This window comes from Atractosteus spatula, chromosome 5 (assembly GCF_055471065.1).
Source record: "Atractosteus spatula isolate fAtrSpa1 chromosome 5, fAtrSpa1.hap1, whole genome shotgun sequence".
Taxonomy (NCBI): domain Eukaryota; kingdom Metazoa; phylum Chordata; class Actinopteri; order Semionotiformes; family Lepisosteidae; genus Atractosteus; species Atractosteus spatula.
The window spans coordinates 63,476,576-63,495,175 of record NC_142710.1 but is presented as its reverse complement, the minus strand read 5'-3'; the positions used below and the strand labels follow the sequence as shown (position 1 = coordinate 63,495,175).

At 38.4% G+C, this 18,600-nt stretch overlaps 1 protein-coding gene and 1 non-coding gene across 2 annotated transcripts in view; one reads left to right on the top strand and one right to left on the bottom strand.

Annotated features, from left to right (window-relative positions):
* Nucleotides 1-18,600, bottom strand: part of LOC148835448 (voltage-dependent L-type calcium channel subunit alpha-1D-like) — a 115,897-nt gene that overhangs the window by 73,816 nt on the left and 23,481 nt on the right. The gene's annotated exons all lie outside the window — the stretch shown is intronic.
* LOC148835449 (U6atac minor spliceosomal RNA) lies at nt 7,284-7,399 on the top strand. Its single transcript, XR_016091162.1, has one exon. It is a non-coding gene; the product is annotated as a U6atac minor spliceosomal RNA (small nuclear RNA).

Sequence of the window (18,600 nt, the reverse complement as noted above, 5' to 3'; positions counted from 1 at the left end):
TTTAAAACTGAGCATTTTAATTCATATTTTTCCTGTATAGAAGCAATTTGAGGTCCTTTTGGGTGAAGAAAACTACTTTATATAAATTCAAGAAACTATTATTCCTGTAGCAAAAGAAATCATATATGGTTTGTAGATGGTTTAAACCAACGGTACTGCAGGGGGTTCGAGAGATTGTGATGGAAACGTCAATGTCAAATTAAATAGACCTATTAATAAACAACAATTGAATAATAGAAATAAGAAAAACAACAGTAGTAATATTAATATTTTACAAAGTGAAAAGAAGTGTGTTAAGAGAGTTGCTGTAGCATTTATCTACATTTATTGAAAGGTTTGATTTAGTTAAAATCTCAAGGGGGTACTTGAGGCACATAATTCAGGTTGAAGGGGTTCAGCTGACAAAAAAGGTTGGGGACCCCTGGTTTAAAGAATGCAAAGAGAGAGATTCAGCAAAACATACTTTTGAAAAGATTCTAAAATTAATCAATTATTAAGGAGGGGGATTTAGATTTAAAAAGGAATAGTCACAAATCCAACTTGGAAAAAAAAGGACAGCATGATTAGACCTGCCCAGCAGGGCATATAGACGTGTTGCTCAATATTTTACAAGAAATAAAATTTCCATGCAAATAGTTCCATTAATGGTTACTGCGCATGCTATAGAGACATTTAGAGTATAGGAAAGGTCTCTTACAAGATTAGAAAGACATTTTAACTTTTTGAATAAAGCACCCAAATGTTTGCTTTTGTTGCAGTTGGCCCTTGTTTTGTACTGTCAATGTCTCACAATGATGAGGTTATCAGCTGTAGGCTGTTTTACTCTTGTTTCAATGGAGCACTTAGCACAGCATGAGGGAGATTGCTTCTTTTTTGGTTGCTTAAGTGAAAGGTTGACTTCTGCTCACGGCTGCTTTTATTTTCTAGTGAAAGCTCTCAGCTAAAAAACGAAGCATAATAATTAGACCTGCAGTGGCAAATTACCACCAATCCCTCAACAGCTCCCAACAAATCAGGGAAAATGCTAGGTTTCTTGAAAAGCAATCAGAAGCACTGTCTGGTGAAAAGAAGAATTGTTAATTAAATGATAGGGCTGATAGTGGTCTTTAAGGCACACCTTCATGAAGCTAGGAAGACAAAATCCTGGGTGAAGATATGAATGTATTAATGTATTAATATGTATTATGTATTATGAATGTATTAATGAAGATAACCCACAATAAATTTAATTCTCCTGAAATGCAAAGAAGAGTGATGCAAACTAATATACTTTAAGACCTGCTTTGAATTTAATGGTTCTATTAAGACGGGTTGTTGTCATTTTGAAGCAGAAAAAATAGAAAAAAGATTGATGCCCAATTAGGCAGTTCCTCTACACATTTTCAGGAATATTCAATTACAGTATTCTGTTTACCACCACATGGGGGGCTCGTCCTGTATTTGGACTAAATAATGAAATAGAATATATTTTAACATTACCACTAGTGCTATTTCTATCAGTTTACTACTGTAGAAAGTATATGAAAAGGGCACCTCCAGTCTAAGACATTGCATTTTTCTACAAACTATCATCTTGCATTAGTGTGTGGGTCCTAGTGAAAAGTCATTATACTTCTACAGAAACAAATCTTTTTACCCCTGGATCTACACATTGAATTGGAAGATTTGTTCAGACAGCACCAAAACACCAGCACAGAATGAATTCCCTGAAAGGAACCATTTCCCACAAAATATACTTTGAATCAATCACTTCACGTGGCTGGGCAGCATGCACTAATTGTAAATCTAATTATTTGTTTAAATGTGAGTGCCTAGAAACACCAAGGTGCTGCACTGCTGCCAGGACTGGGACACCAGTCCATTGCTGGGCACACAGACACTTTCTACGGACACCAGTTAACCTAAACAGCATATACCTGGGAGGGGTAGGAGACCCCTATGGACACTGCTAGAATGTGTAAACACCAGACACAAGTAAATGTGTACTACATATAAAACATAGCTCAATCTGAACAATGTACTGTATACTCCATAAATAGGGGCCCCGACTAGCTCTGTTGGTAGAGCATGAGACTCATAATCTCAGGTCCTCCATGTTGGAGGCTGGGCACAGGGCTAACAATCCTGTCCCGTGAAAACTTAGTGTTACGGTCACAGCAACGGGATGTTGCTGCCCCTACATGCCAGAAGGCATAACGGGCAGACATCCATCCAGTAGCAACTTTAAAGCTAAAAGCGCAAAACTTTGTCTAAAAAATTCAATTTCCAAAGTCCATTCCTATAATTTGTTTTATCTTACTCTAGCATTACAAACGTGCTGCTATCACTAGGATTTCCAATTTTAGCATCTATGGCATCTGGAGAGCCTTAAATCAGAAGATCTTGCCCTATTAAAACATTACTCAAGATTTGGGACACATTTAGTAAACCATTCAGGAATGGCACAATTTGTCTCATGGGAGCAACAGGGCATTAGTGTGTTCGCACATTATTCATTATTCATCTGCTTAGATGGTCAAAATGAAATTATTCCGAATTCAAGAATTAAGGGTGTCAAACAAAACCTCCTGGATTGAGGCTCTTTGGTGTCTGCACTGGCCACTCCTAATCTGTGGTCTACCTGCAAAAGTTGTACATACATGTAGCAAACTAAGGAAGGGTGCAGTTCAGAAAATGTATAACTTAGCTATTATAAATCACTCCAACAGTAATGAAATATAAAGGAATGAAAAATCTGTGAGCGGTATTACTCGGATATTGCTGTCAGACGGTAACTGACAATAAAGTGAACGCTTGCCGTGCCTCTGTAAATATCAAATCAAAAGCATATACACAGACAAAAAGTGGAATTTATTCTATCCTTTTCAATATCGAATTGAGCAGTGACTTTCAAAATTTTGGTCTTTTTATTTAAAAAAAACTACAGGGGCAACAGGCTCCCCAACAAAGTGTGTCAGACCATTGCATTAAAGCGTAGTTCACCATAATTGAACGTAATTCATGCTGTCACTTCCACTGTAACGAGAGGTCGGGTCTCAGGGCCTGTAAACTCTGCTCACATTAATCGTAACTGACACCTTCCTCTGCCATGGGCCAGCACAGCCCTATTACAGGGCTGAGCTCACATGCTACTGCAGCGAGGAACAGTCACCATGATTCCTTCTGTGCTGGAAGTGACACTGTGCACTGGCAGTCCAAAGCCCTAATTCTACTAAAAAAAGCAAAACTATACATACCCATTGATTTATATAAGTGTTTACTGTTCATTGGCACGGGAAATTTGAAAATAGCATTCAAACTGCATTTAACCAAGTTTCTTCCATGACAGCAGGGCAAAGTTCAGTCAGGCAGCTGCCTTTTCCCATTTTATTTCATATAGAGGGTCTGGAGAAATACTTAAATTACTACATAGAAAGATACAGACATAATATTTCCGTTTTCATTCTGTCCATTTACAGGAAAACGTAATCGTCACAAGAAAAGTCAATGTTTAACAAGCACAAACCAATACAAATATAAAAAGACTTGGACCTCTGATTACTTAAATCTGGTGTCTTTAATCGAAGGTTTGACCAACCCTAACAGAAATCAATTCCTGACCATCACTCAGCTTGCTTTTAATATCAATTCCACGTCAGATCTTATTAAATGAGATGACATTTTAAAAGGATTTTGTGATAACCTGGAATGATGGAATGAAATGCTGCCCAAGAACCTTTGTTTAGGTGAGATGAACACCTCACCTTAGCCCCACACCTTTCGACTCCAGTATTTGGTACAATCCCCAGAATAAGATCTTTAGTTTTCCTTCCAACTAACCTCGCAATCTTTAGAATCAACAAAGATTTCAAATTTGAAATATCAGTTCATTCTAAACCCAAAAACTTTAGAAAACCTTGGGGGATTTCAAACTACCATTAAACATTTATCACCATACCTGAAATTTGCCACTTCTTAGAGACAAAAAAAAACAAAGAAAAATGAAATCTAACACTATTTTCAAATAAGGGTTCGATAACGCAGCAGAGAACTCGTATTGAATGAAAAAACAGGAAACGCAGGTACTGTATAACAATGAAGAAGTGTATCAGTTGGACCCTGGATTCAGACTGCTATTTTTCTGATGTTTGAACAACACACACAGTGGACAAGCCCCACAATGTCAAAAGGCTGGCCTCCTGACATCAAAGGTTTTAGCTCTTAAAAGTAACATCAATCTAACTAACCCGGTGCAGACTAGGAGACCTGACACACACTTTCCCCTTCCCTGCAGAAACTTCAGTAATCAAAATGCAACAGGCTCCAGCCATCCAGACCCCAGTATTTCTCAGGCATCTCCAGGTGTCATCTCTACCGTATCAAAAAGGAAAAGGCTCTTTTTGAGAGGACAGAATCTGTTTAAATTGTTGTTGTCCATTTTCCACTAATATCACATCTATCCTGTCCTATTTTACTTCTTTTAAACTGTCTCTCCTTCCTTCAGAGTCTGCCTTCCGGAAATTGTAAGATTTTTCTTTGGAAAAATCAGGTTTCTTTCTATATAACCTGCTATATAAAAGAAATTGAAAACCCCCTTCTTTTCAAGATGTTATCAGATTGTTGTTTGACTAGGCTGCTATGCAAAGTGTTTGTCAAAAACTTTCAGAGTTAAAAAACGAGTCAATTCACTGGAAGCTGATGGTGATATGCAGTTGGACTCTGAGCCATGTGGTTTTTGTCAGGTTTATGATTCAAACCAGAGTGAGTGAATGAAACTCTTCGCCAGTTTTCTTCCTCAAATCTCTGTGCTCTGCAGTTGTTTAAGATACCTTTAACAGCAATGTTAATTCGGATTTCACGGACACATCCCACAGAGGTATATAAAATGTGGAAATCGAAATTCTGTCCGCAATTCACATGGTTACTTTTAATGTCACTGTCAGGACCCATTCTACTTTTCAAGTCCTTTCAGTATGAGAGCAGTGTGATGGTGTATAACCAGGCATTATCTGTAACTACTGTGTGTGGACCTCATATTTTTGCTTTGCAGTTTCCTTTAGGGTTACTTACCTTGCTTAATCTCATGAATACCATACAGAAATCCACCCCTCGTGGATATAAGGCTAACTCCTAGGTGTATGAAATGACCATATCAATGTTACCTCACCTACAGCACGGAGCCAAGATTTCTGACTCACTCCATACAGAAATATTTTAAGAACCTTGTGGCAATCCTGTTCACATGTTCTGACAAAAAATATATTAATAATGTGTACTTTTGTACCCACAAGTTCCACACTAAGTTTTAAAAAGGGAGCTATTCTTGAGTGGGAAACCTGCTCAATTCTGCTCACAAGGACTTTAATTAATTATTTGCATTATTTGTCAGTAAAAGCAGCATGAACACTTATCTATCCACTGAGGTTTGACCAGGAGTATGCAAGATCGCTCCCCTAGAACTGTCAGCAGTGAAGTTAGATTAGTGCAGAAGAGGAAAGGACTAAGGATGTCAACATCACTGGCACAAATGGGTGCAAAATAGAGACAGGCTTGGGGAAAAAAAAGTTTTATTACAGTCAGATAAATGAGGTCAGGACAGGACGACAAAAAAACAAGTCTAAAAGACAGCATGATAAATTCTAACTGTTCTAACAGACAATAAATGTGGCCTGTGATAATCATTTGCATTTATCAGAGGCATGGGAAACAATGAAATGAGACTGACTTTACAAGGCTAAAACATTATCAGCTATTGTCAGGACTCTGTATGGTGATTTCCAGTTCACATCCTAGCTCATGTGGCAGCAGGATAAGTGTGAATGACAGGCTGTGCCATGGAGATTATCTTAATAGTTTTATCAAGGAGCACATTCCCCCTTTTAATTTGAAATCTGTTCAAAAAGCTGATTGCAGCCAATCAATACAGAAGACAGAAGCTTTAAGCACTCTGCAACAGATGTCACACCATTACATTTTGAAAGCTTTTGAGCATTTGAGAAAATGCAAAAGGTAAAAAAGTAACGACAAAACATCCCTTCATTTCTAAAACACAGTTTGGCATCAATGTCAAAGGAAATGGAAATATACTGGTAGGATTCATTATATATATATTAAAAGTCAATTAGAAAAATGTTAACTGTAGGAAGACATTGCATATTTAAAAATATGAATTGCCTTTATTACTGAATGAATTCTAAAATTCATGTTTACTGGAAAAAACAGCAAATAGAAATAATAGTGGAAGTATATACTTATATATATGCAACACACAATAAAAAGAAAAACCTACATTAAAAGAAACAATAAACAGTTTCATAGAGAAAAAAAGGTATGGAAGATTCGTGTTCTGTAAAAGAAAGCTGTTCAAGATCAGTTCCAAACACTGTGTTTTACCTTACTGACAAGCTCCAAAAGAAAGCTCCACCTGAGCCACAGGCAAGACTTTTTAAAATTACTTGAATAATGCGGGTTTATAAAAGTTGGTATGACAGTAAAAACAAAGAAGAAACAGAACCCAAAGTTTGAGAATTAACCTGGAAGAAAACCTAAAAAAGCAATAGGAGAGCAGCTCACATCTAACTAAAGAACACTTTTTTAGACTTTTGACTCTGACTTCTAAGAAAGGGCAGTAAAAATAATCCTTAGGTATTTCCAAAAAGCACGGTTACGTCCATGCTCTGCTTAATATTTTTTGCTAGTCGAAAAACAACATACAGATCACAAGCAGGAAACTGGGTGTACTGAGTCACTGATCCATAGCTGAATTTTCTTAGCAGATCAGTCTCTTGTGTGTCTGGCTTGTCGGTGTGGATCTGTCAGGGCTGAGAAGCTGTGGGGCAAACAATGCTAGCGCACACAGTCGTGCCCTGTAGCATCTCCCGGGCTTTGTGACAAACACGGTGTGGGTGCATGCGTGGCGTATGTGCGTGCGAGAGCATCCATCCTGTGAAGCTGCACAGTATATCTCCAGGTAAAGTCTGTGCAAATTATTTGCATGCATGTCCTTATGAATGCCCGTCACGCAAGCTTTGCCCAATTCCTGAACACGCATAAATAGGTATCATTATCTGTTGATATTACCGTGGTCTGTAGATCAAGCTTGTGCATATAGAACATCCACCAACTGCACACAAAGATGAAAGGGAAAACACTTTGGATGCTTGTGATTTTTCTGTTGCATGGAAAATCTGTCATCTCCACCTCCATCTCAACTAGCCTAGAATCTACCAAGAACTGCAATCCAGAGGAGCCAGTGCAGTTAGTTTCAGAGTGAGGTTCCTTTCAGTATTCATATTGCTAAGTAAGTATTGTCTAGCATTCCTCTTGACGAGGGTGGAAGAGGTCTTTATGGCCTATAGCACACAAATGGTTAGGGTATTGTGAACTACAGTACGTCGTGCCATGTCTACCCAAGTTTTTTAAAGGCTGTTTAAAGAATGTATGTTTTCTTTAGGCTTTAAATCTTTTGAATACACCAAAATAGCCCAGCTAGGTGTTTGCAGATAGAAAGTGTAACTCCTACCAATGTCAGATATTAACTGATTAAGGCCCTATATGCAAACTGAGTTTTAAAATGTCATATCTCTTTACTGCAGATTTGGCTTGGGTTGGGAGATTTGGGTTGTCCTCTCAAACATAAGATGATGATTTGTAACTACACAGGATCCTCCGATTCATATCAAGCAGGCGTACATTTTCCTTGTTTTAGAAGGTTTTGCTGTCGATTACAGCTTTCCATTGTTTTGTGGCTGTGTGGCGAAAGTGTGGGTGGTGATAAGATTTATTCTTCTTGGTGTTCATTGCTGGAGTACAGCCTGGTTTTCCATTGAGGTTAAAGAGAGGGTAACACAACCCAAATCTCACAGCATGCACAATAAACTGTGCTCTCAATGATTTTTACAAAACTGTAAATCAAAGATCAGCACAGGAAAAAAAAATCACTGTTTTTGAATTGTCTGCTTTTTACTTCATAAAGGTATAATTACAAACATGCAATGATGCTGAACAAAGCTTGCTTAGATGTTAAATGTCAAAATATCAAAGATTAATCCTAATTTACTGAAGTTATGATGATCAAGTTCTGTTAATACATTGATTTAATAATAAGTTCAGAAGCCTACAGGTGGTACAATCTTGTATTATAATAGGTTTAGAATGCAACATACAGTAATTTATTTTCATACAGTACTTAATTTTCAGTACTTTGTTCTGGTGACACACCAGTCAGTAATTTTCATCTTACAATTATGTTTATATACTAGCTTATGATTCTCTGTTTCATTTATTGCATTATATTGTGATACAAGTGTCCTGTTTTTGCTTCATTCTTGCTATCAAATATTAAGAATAAAAATTAGTCAACAAGCAGATACACAATCACCATATTTTCTCTATGTCACAACATTTTCTTTCCTTAACATATCAATTTTTCTTAATTAATTAATTTAGATAAAGATCACATCAAGGAACAATCATTCTCAGTTAGAAATTCACAGTAAGCACTGAGACTGTGGCCAGGGGACGTATGTCTATTAAACTGAAGCAGATTTATTTCAGAAAATAGGAAACTTTCTTGCTGAGATGAATGAGTAATTCAAACTGAGATGTTCTTACATGCTAAAGCTTACTCAGGCTCACAACACTGACAGAAAGCAGTGTTGAGTGCTGGTTAGGACTCTGTATGTAGGATGTTCCAGGTTCACTTTCTTGTTGGACCCTTCACTAAATTACTTTACCCCTAGTACTCCAGTAGAATTCGATGTCATATATATGTAATTTAGGGGCACGAAAATGTTTTTTGACATATCACACCAAGAATGCAATTTTTTTTCTCCAACAATGATTAATATCAATCCATTTCCCATAACAAATTCAGCTGATGCCGAACGGAACTCTGAAGTGGAAGACAATAGGCAAAAGGTAGGATATAGTTCAGGTGGGGAGCTGCGTCAGCATGCGTAGGCTGCAAAGGAACAAGTAATAGGTTTATTCCATGCTGAAAAGAGAAGAAAGAAAACACAATGTTTCGGCCGTGGAGCCTTCAAACATTGCGTTTTCTTTCTTCTCTTTTCAGCATGTAATCTATTACTTGTTCCAAAGGTAAGATATGATTCACATACACTGATTAGTTGTATTTCATTGTAATTATTAGTTGTATTTTAAACACAGGACCACACACACAGAATTCACTTATGTTTATTTAAAAAGTACTTTGAGTTCAAGACAAAAAGCAATAACACACTAATATAAACGTATGTCATGAAAATACAAATTGTTAGTTGAATGCACAGTAGATGGGCATATATCAAAGCAATTCAATGGAAATCGTGGCTGTTTTTATACTTTTCACCTTTCGTAAATCAAAACATTTTAATAAAAGTAATTTATCCAGTGTTGTAATTGTCCCAAACCATGATGTATTACACGTCTGTTAGAAACCGCAAAATAAAATATATCTGACTTTATAGTACTTTGTACATTTTCGCATTGATCATAGAGGACTGTTTGAAACCATGCATGAATGAATAAATAGATTTGCTGGGAACTTCAATATAAAATGGGTTCATCTAGTGCCATTAGATCTGATTTAATCAAGATCTAAAGATTCAGTGTTGTTTCAGCACAACATTTGCCTCACTTATATGCCAAGCCTAAGCACAATGACGTCACTGATAGCAGTACTGAGCTAATCACCACATGCAAATGTCAAAAGTAAAACTTCTTCTGCAGTATCCCATTTATTGAAAACTCTTCTGCATCACTAAGCCAATAAGAAACATCTTCATCCTGTAAATGAACTGCTCTGCAAAACGTCTGAAGGAATATTAAGTTTAATTGGTTTAATTCCCTTAAATAAAAATATACCAATACTTACTAATTGCAAAGAGATAAATGGTTAGTGCCGTTAACAGGCAGCAGTGAGAAACATACAGTAAGCACATATTATTTCATACAGATACCCAATGATAAGATTTATAAGTCATCTTCTACATTTAAATAAAATCTGTTGTTCTGATAATAAATTTGAAGCTTTTAAATCATGTCTCCCAACTATTGCACAACACTGTAATGAGAAGTTGTTTGCAAATCCGAAGCAGTAATGAATCCATGAAAAGGAAAACTAACAACTCGTGTATTAACTGTGACTGAAACCAACCAAGCACTGAATATGCTAAATGATACCACAATATGAGAATGATGTGAGGAGGTCACTGATGTGCACATGGTACAATATGTACAAACTCCTCCTCACTATTAGACTGCCTCAGTTACGTGTTTGCTGCCTCCTGTACACATCGCCACACCTTCTCAATTTCTGCCCTGTCCTGCGTAGTCAGTGGCCCCTATAAACAGCCATTATAATCTTCAGGTGCTGCTTCTGACACGGACTCTGCTTACAATAAACCTACGCCTAAGCCACACCTGCATATAAATGAGGCATGTACTGTAGCCAATATTTCCATTGTACAAAATTTAATACCAATGAACTTGTAGGCTCTTGCATACCTTTAACAAGATACTGATTGAATGTTATTTTTCTGCTTCTACTAAATCTATGTGAATGAGGCTCAAAAGTTCTTGCTTTATACTTCAGAAGCTTTACATTCTTTTCTCACTTTCTTCCTTCACAATCAGTTAGGTGCAGGTCACTTTCATTCAACTTCTACAGTATTAGCAATGGTCTGAATTCTCGCTGGGTCTCTGTGGACCCTGCACTACCTATGACATACTCTGCTTCCTGAAGAGCTGAAGGTGGCAGCAGGAAAAGTGCACTGTGCTGGCATTCAGGACAGCACCACAGGGACCAGAGCCACCTCCCAGTCAGCAATTTGTGTCCTTGTTTTCTCTCGTTTCCTTGCTTGGGTGCAGAACAAAATACCCTCATTACAAGTCACCCCAGATTTTTCCCAGCCAGATAGATCAAAGCTGTGATTTTCATGCTAAGCTTTTCAGAATAGGGGACGGCGGTTGTTGTAATAAAGAACAAGAAAAATATGGTACATAAGCCGCAGAACTGCTAAAGAGAATAAAACCCTCAAGCAGTGGTTCCCAGAATTGTCCTCAACCAGGTGCACTGCCTGAAATGTAACTAACTGGGTGTCCTATACAATGTCCTTACCACCTACTGTAGGTCTGTTCATCATAAACTGATCAACTTGTAAGAGATGTTCAGTCAGAAATCCTGGCAAGCAAGATGAGAGAGGCTGTGTAGAGATGTTGTAATCAGTACCCTTGAAGTTGAACAATTTTGACACTAAGGACTGAGTGAAGGAACACATCTAATAAAAATAAAAAATAAGAAGATTAATACAGTTTTCAACAAATATCTGTAAACATTTACGGTAGATCAGCTGGGGAAAAAATAGAGGACAAAGTGTTCCTCCAGGATTAGGGCTGGAAAAAAATTAAGACATGCAAAATACGGGAAATTTACAGTAAGATAAATAATCTCTCTGTTGGTGCTGTGTTGATTTGTTCAGAAAGATGAGCATTTCCTGCAGGGCAAGAACTATCCAGACTTCCTTCTTGAAGACCGCAAGCCCCACTTTAATTACAGCCTTAATTAATTGCCCTATTCACTTAATTGCATGGAATTTCCATCGTTCCTGGGCCTTAAGTAAGTCATGATTAGAAAGTATCCAGAGATCCAGCTGGACCATAGCTCTCAAGGGGCTGGTACTCATGCTCAAGAGGAAGTCAGTCCCCTTCCAGAATCACCTGACTCTGCTTGGAGACCACCCTCTCTGCTATTTAGAACCAAATTCAAAAGCAAGCAGTACTGTACCTAAACATTCCCCCTACTAACCATGCTCTTCAGGCCTTGCTTGGGAGGAACCATTTCTAGGTTTCTCACTGTTCCATCTGTTCAATAATAGACCACAAAGCATCTTCAACCCACTCACCGACCGCAAGCACTGGAAATCCTTTCCCCAGCCAAATTCGGAAGCACAGTTTGCAACAGGGATTCACATCCAAACCAGAAACAGCCTGGGCCACCCTGTGTGCTGCTTCCAGGATCAGTGACTAATGAGGAGATCATTAAGAAGCCTGATCTGATGTGAAGCTGTTCTCTGGTGTCTGTTCAAAAAAAGACATGTCTTTAAAATACACTGAATTGTACAATACAAGAGTTGCTTGTAATGCTTGTTTCTTAGTCGTACGACAATCCAACACCACCAAAGTTCCAACTGTGTAACTAGTTATTTCAGTTAAAAGAAGGGCTAGCATCAGTGCACTATAAGAGACTGCTGAAACGTCAAAAAACTAAAGTGCATGCACTGAGACAGAGCACTTTACAACAGCTGGCTAAGAGAAGGGAGGCAAGTGAAGAAGCAAAAGTAAGATTTCCTTCAGTATATTTTGGAACTGGCAGTTCTGTCAAGGTCCTTTACTGGGACAAACACTAAAAACAAACCACATTATAAGACTGCTACCCATATAGACAATTCTCTAAGGAGCAGCACAAAGCTCTTCCTTCAGAGTCAATGATTTTAATATTCTGTTCATACAGAAACCACAGCAATCACAGTTGGAAGGCAGACCTTGAGAGATGGAAATCACATTCTCAACTGAATACAGAATCTGTTTCATCTTGAGTAAAACTGAAGAATTGTAAACTAGCTGGAGTTTTCTATGACATGCTCAACTCCCTGCCTGACATTAGATTTACCTCATGTCAACCTTATAAGAAAAGAATTTAACTTGCTGCATACACATCTCACCAAATGTCTTACATGCAGACATTTAAATGTAAACAGGAAGGAGCTCATCTGAACAGAAGGACATCTTCCAAAGCCTTTTCAAACTCACATCTACGTAATAAAAATGAACGTTCTCTTTTGCTCTTTAATTTTTTTCTCTTCTCTCATTCATCGCTCTTTTCCTTTGGGGTACTGGGATTGACTGCATACCGGAATTTCTAAATTCACATAGAAAGGGAAGCCACTCTCTGTTCAATTCTCTGTACCACAGTGTGAAAGATCTTCAGGGGACTAACCTCTGCTGAGTTTCATGCTGATACTGTATCTTGAAGTCCACTTGAAGGAAGTTGAGTCTCTTCTTCTAGCCTTCAAAATTAATTTCTACTGATGTTCCCCTGAGACACTGAAGATTGCATCTGGCCCTATAATTCTGCAATTAATTATGACTAAGCGTTCAGTGGAAAACTTCACAATATCCCAGGAGACATGGCATTCCCACTCCTATTTTCCATAATCATAAACTTGTCACAGGCAACTCCCCTTTCTCTTCTCCACTTGGGAGAACGGCACTGAAATGTAAAGAGATCCACAATCTAGCAGGTATTTTAACATCTATTGTTTTTGCTCCTTGCAGGACTTGCAATATGAGTATCATGATCTGCTTTTGTCTTATTTGCATTGGTGGTCTGCAACCAATACACATGACAAGGCTGACTACACACTCCCTGTATAATCTTTAGGAAACAAAGGGATTTGGCTTCCTCTATATAGGTCTGTTTGTTGGAGGCTTTATATAAACATTTAGCAGCTCCTAATGTTTGGAACAGGGATTTCAAAGTTACAGATTAAAAAAATCTCATGGGACAATATTTGGCAGATTATAAGGTTCCCTTCCAGATCATCGTATGATCCACTTTCTTCACAGAGTATACTTGACCCTTCACAAACACTCGGCCTGTTTCATATGAAACTTGTTAAGTTTAAGATTAAGACCTCTTTATTGGCCATATACAATTTCTTGTATTAGGAATTTGTCTTTTCGCCAGCTTGCTCTCCATGAGACACACAGACAAGGAGAGAAGCTTGGGGTCAGAGCGCAGGGTCAGCCATTTATACGGCGTCCCTGGAGCAGCTGGGATTAAGGGTCTTGCTCAGGGGCCCAACGGAGTAGGATTTCTCTGCCAGCTGTTGGATACGAACCAGCAACCTTCCAGCCACAGGTGCAGATCCTTAGCCACAGAGCCACTTGTCCCTAATCCCTTGTGCATGCTTCGTCTATGGGATGAAGATCTTCTTATAGATGTTTTGGGAATGTCCAATGTGAAAATATTTCTTCCAAAGCTAAAAAATTCCATTAGGTCATTTCAGTTTTAGAATTCTACATGTTAGAGGCAGCTCTGCCAAGGTTGCTATTGAGAAACAATTCAATTTTCATTGATCAATCACTTGTACTGTTTGGGTTTTCCTAGGTGAAAACTCTGTAAAGACCAGCAATTAAATTATTAAGGCAATGCGGACATACTGTAACTGCAAACTAAAGGATGTGTAGACATAAACAAAAAAATTCATATAGGTTTGGAAAAGAAACAGTCAACTTCAACATTCTTGATATAGAGACAAAAGGAAAATATTTCAGCTTCAAATATGAAATGTTTATTTATCAATTAGTGTGTGGAATCTTGTGTTTATTTTTCTTAAAAAATGAATGTGCCCAGAGGTGTTAAAAAAAGGAGGGCAGTCATGCTTGGAATGCTGACACTTTACTACAAACAAATACCCGACACCAACTAATGCCTTTCTATAAGAAGATTAAGTGGCTACTGTATGTATGGAAGGCACACTTCATTAAAACATTTCGTTAGGCCTACATTTTAAAGAACCAACATTTGGACCCATTGTCTTTCTGGACAAGATAAATTACATTCAGAAAGATCCACTACCAACATTCTAAAATACATTTTCTACCCTCTAAACCAGAGAGTATTGACTGTTTTTATTTGCAATGGCTATCTTAAAATGATGTAAAGATAATTAAACAGATTTATTTTGATCACACTAAAAATATCTTAGCTGAGAGTATTTGAAGCCTTAGATGGTTTTATGCTGTTAAACTTCAAATGAACTAAGATCAAATTAAGGGAAGCCTCTACTGTCCTCTAATGCTGCTATACTGTACAACACTGAGTAGAGCGCTAACAATAAAAAGATCAATTATTTTTACGTCTTGTGTGTCAGAAAAACCAAAGGAGTGCAATTACAGTGAATTATTCCTTTCCAAAAATTAAGAATTTTGATTTATTGTTGTGAAATACTACAAGGCTACAATGGCCAAAAGGAATTATACACTACTTTACCAAACATTTGACAATGTCCCCTAATATTATAATGGTCTGCTTCTAGTGCGATTACACTTTATGACATTCACAGATGTTTATGTAGCCCCTCGGTGGTCTTTACAAAATCTGCAATATCCATCCATTTGGTTCAGAAGCTTCCTGCTGTCTTAATCACATAATGCAGTTGGTAGCTATTGTATTTGCTAACTATCACCTATGGGAGATGGCAAGGGCATCTAGCTCCTGACTGGAAGGTCCTGGGTTCAATCCCAGGTAGGGGCAAGCTATGTAGCTCATTCTAATTCCTTCCAGACGGCCCCCAGGTCCACTCAGCCTACTTTCCAAATGAGTACTGGGGGGTCAATCCTTCTGGGGGTAATAGGCCGGTCGGAGCGTGATGCTGACCACATCACCTCCACCTCCAGTGTCGGATGAATGAGAAAAATGGTGTCCCTTGCCCCCCTTGCCTTTATGGCCTGAAAAGGGACCTACCTACCTAACCATCACCTATGAATGCGTGAGACTGTCTGAATTCACACAACAGCCAGGTCTGCTGTTGCCTTCAGTGAAGCACCATAGGTACTGCATGTACACCAAAAACCATGTCTCTGGCATAAAAAGGAAAAGGCATGTTTCAGTGTTCAAGAGTTTTGATGGGCTATTAACCTTACTTTGACCAAAACCAAAAGAGGAAGGCAGATGTTGATGAAAATTCAGTAAAGGACTGCAATTTATTTGTCATTGGCATTTTGAATGATCACTTCCATGTGCGTGCCTGTGGGGGATTGAAGCAGTAGGCAAAAGCATTCGTGGTGCACTTTTCATAAAGCTGACCCTTATGCAATAGTTTCAGATTTGAAATAAGCTATTCTTGTTATAAATGTAACACTAATTTCACTGCTCTATTCCCAAAACCACACTGGCTGGGGATTCATTTGTATTCCACACAACTTAGTAAATCAAAGTAAGCTGAATAATTGATCAGTCTACTCACAATAGAGGGGAGGTGGAGAAATCCAGGTTGAAGCATTACGAAACCGCAAAAAAAAACTAGACTGTCACAGATAATTACATATTTACGCAGTACATTTTTGCTACAATTTATCACAAAGAATAATAAACCAGATGAATCAGTGACCATTCCGTCTGCAACGACAGGCACTGGAGTCAAGTTAAGATTCAAAATGACAAAGGCCAGGCTATCCCAGCTGATAGCTGATGTGTGGTGAGCGTTCAGAAAAGCGCTATATAAGTGTAAACAATTATGAATTATTATTATCCCAGACTGTGGCAGGCAGATCAGCCCCAGTGATTGGATCACTGGACTCGCACACAGCGCCTCTCCCACACGCCTTGCCTTCACACTCCTTCCCTCTCAAAGGGCTCAGGCAGACTGCAAGATCAAAGATCAGCACAGAGGTGACATCCACGCATAGCCAAGCATGACTCCCACTGCATGCAGAGAAACACGGGGTTGATAAGTCTGAAGATCATGGTGGGGGGGGGGGGGGACACCTAAAGAAACTGTCAATCATCAGCTCATATCCGCATCTTCAATCACACAGCTTCAGACAACCACTGTACAGGCTCAGGAAATTTACAATTATTCATATTTCTGTATATGGGATTCTGCCATTGCTAGAGCTCATTGTGCAATGCACAACAGCAGCTGAAGTATTAGATTGTAATTGGAAGGAGAATGCACAGCTAGAGTCTACTGAAAATCATAATGTTCTCAGGTACACTGGGAATTCATCTAGCATGACAAGTTATCCTTTACAACTCTAAGTGAATACTGTATATGGCCTTCCTGCAAATACCAAGAAGCCAGATTCTAGAATGGCATACATGAAAAACAGTTGCGCTGATAGAGCTATGGGGGGGGTTTGAAGAACGTAATCCTAGATGCAGTTTCGGATAGTGCCAGCGGGGGGTTAACAAAGCTAAATCTACTTTTACAGTGGCAGATGGTGAGCTGTAAAACCATGTAAATGCTAGTGTGAGGTGAGCGAGGAAACGAGTGAATGAGAAGCAAAGAGATCTGCATTATTCACAGAGAGGGGACAGGCACGACGAACACAATCCGTGAATGACCTTCATGAGTTGCCCACCCAGGCCATTCAGAATGCAGCTGCTAATTAATTAAGCTACCGCCTCCCAGCAGGTGCTCTGGAGGGTCACATGTCTGGAAGTCAATCTGATCTCCCAGAAATGGATAACAAACCGCAAACATCAATGGACTGATAGCCAGCAGGATTCTCTACAAAGCCCTACACAGTGCTGGCTGGCCGACATAATAATAATTGTTGCATTACACTTCAGAGACCTGGGGGACACTGCTATTTCTCTGCACTTTGTATTCTTCAAATAGAAGGCTGCAGCATCATTTCAATCTCAAGATAAATATTACTTAAATATTAAAATCCATTGCTTATAAAGGCTTCATGGACTTTAAGTGGTAAGGATCATTTTGATACTACATTGTTAGGGTGTGTTCAGAAGTTATTAGCAGTTCCTAGATCTGTCATGTATCCCTGCTCAGTGCTGCAGAATATCCAGGGGCTGTTCAGGGTGCTAGGACTGAACTGATAGATGTAAAAATGCAGTAGAAGAAAATAAAACAAACTTCAAAACAAAATTTAAACAGCGCTGGCATATCCACCGCAGCGGCAAAGTAACTGACAGGCCTGAAGATCTGAAATCTATGCACTTCCTTTTTCTTTGGCTGTGTTTGAAAAACAAAGGCATCCTATACATCAGTCGTAGAGCTTTGTTGCTCTCTACATAAAAGGACAATATTGCTTGCAAATTGCAATGACTCAGTGTCTTAGATGCAGAGCTGATGGCTGTGTTGTGCTATTAACAGTACACCTCAGTTATTATGCTTTGCTAAGAAAGCAAAATGCCAAATACCTGAGGAAAGCTAGATTACGCTTTCCTATATAAAATAATGCTCATCGATCTAATGTAACTTTCACAAAGCAACATTTGCACATTATGGTATTGGAAAGATTGTGTTTCAGACTTTTTTAAAAGGACTACAAATTATATTTCACACTTGCCACAATAGGTGAGGCCTAGACTTATGAGCAACTGTCACAAGGTGTTCTGGGTAATAACGGGTACGAATATGAGCAGCATTCTCTTTGTCCAATCACAATAATACAGCAAACCGGAATGTCTCACAACTTCTCATCCTGACATTATACACATACTTAATTAAAGTTAGCAGCCATGAATAGATTTTCACTCTAATTAGGGCTCATCAGTGTAACACAGCTAACTTTCACAGATTAACATGGATACCTTTATAGATTTTGGGCAACCTTTCAAGGTAAGAAACTTCAAGATCTCGACTAGAATTGAGAGATGCTACCTTTACAAATAAATAGCTATGTCATAAGTCGCCACTAGAAACAAGCTAAATGAAAAAAAGCAAAAGCATTCGATTCTTTTCCTAGCCGTATTGTGGTTCTATGAAGCTCAAAACTAAAAAAAAATAAATGTTCATCATGCCAAACAAAAATGAGATCTTTAAATAACAGTAAATAATAACAATAAAATATCAGTAAATAATAATAGTA